The 5,516-nt window shown below is 33.4% G+C and overlaps 2 non-coding genes and 1 pseudogene across 2 annotated transcripts in view; all 3 read left to right on the forward strand.

The window, feature by feature from the left end:
- The first annotated feature begins 296 nt into the window (after positions 1-296).
- On the forward strand, positions 297-2,287 carry LOC129252665 (small subunit ribosomal RNA). The gene has a single exon (XR_008583571.1). It is a non-coding gene; the product is annotated as a small subunit ribosomal RNA (ribosomal RNA).
- A 590-nt stretch (positions 2,288-2,877) lies between these two features.
- LOC129252659 (5.8S ribosomal RNA) lies at positions 2,878-3,058 on the forward strand (annotated as a pseudogene).
- A 442-nt stretch (positions 3,059-3,500) lies between these two features.
- LOC129252661 (large subunit ribosomal RNA) overlaps positions 3,501-5,516 on the forward strand; it is a 3,987-nt gene continuing 1,971 nt past the window's right edge. Inside the window, exon 1 of the ribosomal RNA XR_008583569.1 lies at positions 3,501-5,516. This exon is cut by the window's right edge and continues 1,971 nt beyond it. This is a non-coding gene — a ribosomal RNA (large subunit ribosomal RNA).

Consider the following 5,516-nt stretch of genomic DNA (forward strand, 5'->3'; position numbering starts at 1 on the left):
AAAAATTATGTAATATATGAAATTATTACATTAAAAATGCATTTGAAAAAAAAGTAAAATGTTATTAAGAATGATAAATTATTTGAAAATTGGCAAATATTAAGAAGAAATATCGTTCTTATATTTTTATATAAAATATATAATATAGAGAACGAAAATTCTTTTTCATAAAAAACGGTTTTTGAATTTTGATAAGAAAAGCTAAAGGGGGGTCGCCCCTTTACTTTTTATATACACCGTAATTTATGAAATTTTCAAATATGAAAAACAAAGAAAAATATATAAATACAAATATTATTCTGGTTGATCCTGCCAGTAGTTATATGCTTGTCTCAAAGATTAAGCCATGCATGTCTAAGTACAAACAAATTAAAAGTGAAACCGCAAAAGGCTCATTATATCAGTTATGGTTCCATAGATCGTTAACAGTTACTTGGATAACTGTGGTAATTCTAGAGCTAATACATGCAATATAAACACGGACCTTATGGAACGTGTGCTTTTATTAGACTAAAACCAAGCGATCATTTGATCGTTAAATTGGTTGAACTCTAGATAACTTGCAGATCGTATGGTCCCGTACCGACGACAGATCTTTCAAATGTCTGCCCTATCAACTTTTGATGGTAGTATCTAGGACTACCATGGTTGCAACGGGTAACGGGGAATCAGGGTTCGATTCCGGAGAGGGAGCCTGAGAAACGGCTACCACATCTAAGGAAGGCAGCAGGCGCGTAAATTACCCACTCCCAGTTCGGGGAGGTAGTGACGAAAAATAACAATACAGGACTCATATCCGAGGCCCTGTAATTGGAATGAGTACACTTTAAATCCTTTAACAAGGACCTATTGGAGGGCAAGTCTGGTGCCAGCAGCCGCGGTAATTCCAGCTCCAATAGCGTATATTAAAGTTGTTGCGGTTAAAACGTTCGTAGTTGAATTTGTGCTTCATACGGGTAGTACAACTATATATTGTGGTATGTACATTACCTTATGTATGTAAGCGTATTACCGGTGGAGTTCTTATATATAATTAATACAATGTATTTTTTATATATTCCTCCTATTTAAACCTACTTCAGTGCTCTTCATCGAGTGTTGTTGTGGGCCGGTACAATTACTTTGAACAAATTAGAGTGCTTAAAGCAGGCTCCAAATGCCTGAATATTTTGTGCATGGAATAATGAAATAAGACCTCTGTTCTACTTTCATTGGTTTTTAGATCAAGAGGTAATGATTAATAGAAGCAGTTTGGGGGCATTAGTATTACGACGCGAGAGGTGAAATTCTTGGACCGTCGTAAGACTAACTTAAGCGAAAGCATTTGCCAAAGATGTTTTCATTAATCAAGAACGAAAGTTAGAGGTTCGAAGGCGATCAGATACCGCCCTAGTTCTAACCATAAACGATGCCAGCTAGCAATTGGGTGTAGCTACTACTATGGCTCTCTCAGTCGCTTCCCGGGAAACCAAAGCTTTTGGGCTCCGGGGGAAGTATGGTTGCAAAGCTGAAACTTAAAGGAATTGACGGAAGGGCACCACCAGGAGTGGAGCCTGCGGCTTAATTTGACTCAACACGGGAAAACTTACCAGGTCCGAACATAAGCGTGTAAGACAGATTGATAGCTCTTTCTCGAATCTATGGGTGGTGGTGCATGGCCGTTCTTAGTTCGTGGAGTGATTTGTCTGGTTAATTCCGATAACGAACGAGACTCAAATATATTAAATAGATGCTTTCAGGATTATGATGTTGAAACTTATATAGCCTTCTTTCATGCGTACATCTTGAATGTACAAGTGTTTGAATGTGTTTATATAAGTGGAGTCGTACCTGTTGGTTTGTCCCATTATAAGGACACTAGCTTCTTAAATGGACAAATTGCGTCTAGCAGTAACGAGATTGAGCAATAACAGGTCTGTGATGCCCTTAGATGTCCTGGGCTGCACGCGCGCTACAATGAAAGTATCAACGTGTATTTCCTAGACCGAGAGGTCCGGGTAAACCGCTGAACCACTTTCATGCTTGGGATTGTGAACTGAAACTGTTCACATGAACTTGGAATTCCCAGTAAGTGCGAGTTATTAACTCGCATTGATTAAGTCCCTGCCCTTTGTACACACCGCCCGTCGCTACTACCGATTGAATTATTTAGTGAGGTCTCCGGACGTGATCACTGTGACGCCTCGTGTGTCACGGTTGTTTCGCAAAAGTTGACCGAACTTGATTATTTAGAGGAAGTAAAAGTCGTAACAAGGTTTCCGTAGGTGAACCTGCGGAAGGATCATTATTGTGTTCCATATCCGTAAGAAAAACAAACAAACAAACAAACAAACAGACAAGCAAACAAACGAACAAAAAGAAAAAAAAAAAAAAAAAAAAAAGAAAAAAAAAAAAAATTTATATAATTATTTTGAATCCATAATTCTTTTTATTCTTTTTCATTCAATTTGTGATCCATCAATTATATCATATTAAATATAATATATGATGGTACATTTTGTAATGTTTTTTCTTATTTTTTTCTTTTAAAAACCTTTAAACATGAAAATAAAAAGTTGTACTTATTATTCATTTGATTGAATGATAAGTTAATTTGTTCACAATAACAAAAGTGGTATATATTTATTATATTATTATATATACATAAAATGATTAAAAAAATACAAAATAATTGAATCATAATAAATACCACCACTGTATTATTGTTGAACTAAGACATTCGCAACTTAATAAAAATGTTTAGAGTTAAATATATTTGATATATATTATTGAAAGAAAATCAATTTATATATTATTAATATTATTTAATTTTACTCTTTCAATTAATATATGCAAAAAAAAATTGACATTTGTTATAAATAAAAATAAATAAAAAAATACTCTAAGCGGTGGATCACTTGGCTCATGGGTCGATGAAGAACGCAGCAAACTGTGCGTCATCGTGTGAACTGCAGGACACATGAACATCGACATTTTGAACGCATATCGCAGTCCATGCTGTTATGTACATTAAATTCAATTTTAAAGTACTGCTTGGACTACATATGGTTGAGGGTTGTAAGACTATGCTAAATAAGTTGCTTATTCTTTTATAAAAATAATTGAATTTAAGCAAATGTGTATATTATTGGATTTTAAATAATTCATAATATTAATAGCAAAAAAAATAAAGATATATAATGAATTTTATTTATTATATATTCTTTAAAAAAAAAATCCTCTCAAATAAAATGAAATGATGAAAATATTGAATCTAAGTATTCTTTACAAAAAATTTTCATATTATTTATATATATATATAAAATAATAATTTATATATGTAATTAAAAGGAGGAATGTCTAGCATAAAAATTAAATTTTTTATTCTAGGATTGCCTCATTTTACATTATTATTATTTTTATATATTTACAATATATAAAAGGAGAAAAGAAAAATAGAGATGAAAAGATGATATAATTTTTTTATTAAATTGTGAGAAGATAAAAAAAGAATATTAAAACAACCTCAACTCATATGGGATTACCCCCTGAATTTAAGCATATTAATGAGGGGAGGAAAAGAAACTAACAAGGATTTTCTTAGTAGCGGCGAGCGAAAAGAAAATAGTTCAGCACTAAGTCACTTTGTCTATATGTCAAATGTGAGATGCAGTGTATGGAATATCTTAATATCTAGTATGAGAAATTAACGATTTAAGTCCTTCTTAAATGAGGCCATTTACCCATAGAGGGTGCCAGGCCCGTATAACGTTAATGATTACTAGAAAGATATTTCCAAAGAGTCGTGTTGCTTGATAGTGCAGCACTAAGTGGGTGGTAAACTCCATCTAAAACTAAATATAACCATGAGACCGATAGTAAACAAGTACCGTGAGGGAAAGTTGAAAAGAACTCTGAATAGAGAGTTAAATAGTACGTGAAACTGCTTAGAGGTTAAGCCCGATGAACCTGAATATCCATTATGAAAAATTCATCATTAAATAATTAAAAAAATAATGTGCATTTTTTTCATATAAGGACATTGTAATCTATTAACATAATAAAGTATTTATCAAAAGATCATTGGTGATATTAAGTTTATTTAAATTAATTTGCTTTTTAAGCATATTAACATAAAATAAATACTAATGATTTGATAAAGTGTTGATAGATTTTATTATATATAATGCTAAAATTCATTTTTTGAATTTTACAAAAAATTTAATATCTATGATATTAATATTTATTTGTATGCATTTATATGATTAACAATGCGAAAGATTCAGGATACCTTCGGGACCCGTCTTGAAACACGGACCAAGGAGTCTAACATATGTGCAAGTCATTGAGTTATATTAAACTTAATGGCATAATTAACTTAACTTAAATATAATGGGATTAATTTTTAGTCTATTTTTTAATAAATAGTCAATTAATTCAATCCCGGGGCGTTCCATATAGTTATGTATAATGATAATTTATTATTATTTATACCTCTAACTGGAGCGTACCTTGAGCATATATGCTGTGACCCGAAAGATGGTGAACTATACTTGATCAGGTTGAAGTCAGGGGAAACCCTGATGGAAGACCGAAACAGTTCTGACGTGCAAATCGATTGTCAGAATTGAGTATAGGGGCGAAAGACCAATCGAACCATCTAGTAGCTGGTTCCCTCCGAAGTTTCCCTCAGGATAGCTGGTGCATTTAAAAATTATATAAAATAATCTTATCTGGTAAAGCGAATGATTAGAGGCCTTAGGGTCGAAACGATTTTAACCTATTCTCAAACTTTAAATGGGTAAGAACCTCACCTTTCTTGATATGAAGGTTGAGGTTATGATATAATGTGCCCAGTGGGCCACTTTTGGTAAGCAGAACTGGCGCTGTGGGATGAACCAAACGTAATGTTACGGTGCCTAAATTAACAACTCATGCAGATACCATGAAAGGCGTTGGTTGCTTAAAACAGCAGGACGGTGGACATGGAAGTCGTAATCCGCTAAGGAGTGTGTAACAACTCACCTGCCGAAGCAACTAGCCCTTAAAATGGATGGCGCTTAAGTTGTATACCTATACATTACCGCTAAAGTAGATGATTTATAAAACAATTTCGATTGATTTATAAATTTTGAAACTTTAGTGAGTAGGAGGGTACAATAGTGTGCTTAGAAGTGTTTGGCGTAAGCCTGCATGGAGCCGCTATTGGTACAGATCTTGGTGGTAGTAGCAAATAATCGAATGAGACCTTGGAGGACTGAAGTGGAGAAGGGTTTCGTGTGAACAGTGGTTGATCACGAGTTAGTCGGTCCTAAGTTCAAGGCGAAAGCCGAAAATTTTCAAGTTTTTAATAAAAAAAAAATATTAATAAAAATATATTTAAAAATAATTAAAATACTTGAATTATTTTGAACGAAAGGGAATACGGTTCCAATTCCGTAACCTGTTGAGTATCCGTTTGTTATTAAAAATGGGCCTTGTGCTCATCCTGGCAACAGGAACGACCATAAAGAAGCCGTCGAGAGATATCGGAAGAG

This window comes from Anastrepha obliqua, unplaced genomic scaffold, assembly GCF_027943255.1.
Source record: "Anastrepha obliqua isolate idAnaObli1 unplaced genomic scaffold, idAnaObli1_1.0 ptg000307l, whole genome shotgun sequence".
Lineage (NCBI taxonomy): Eukaryota > Metazoa > Arthropoda > Insecta > Diptera > Tephritidae > Anastrepha > Anastrepha obliqua.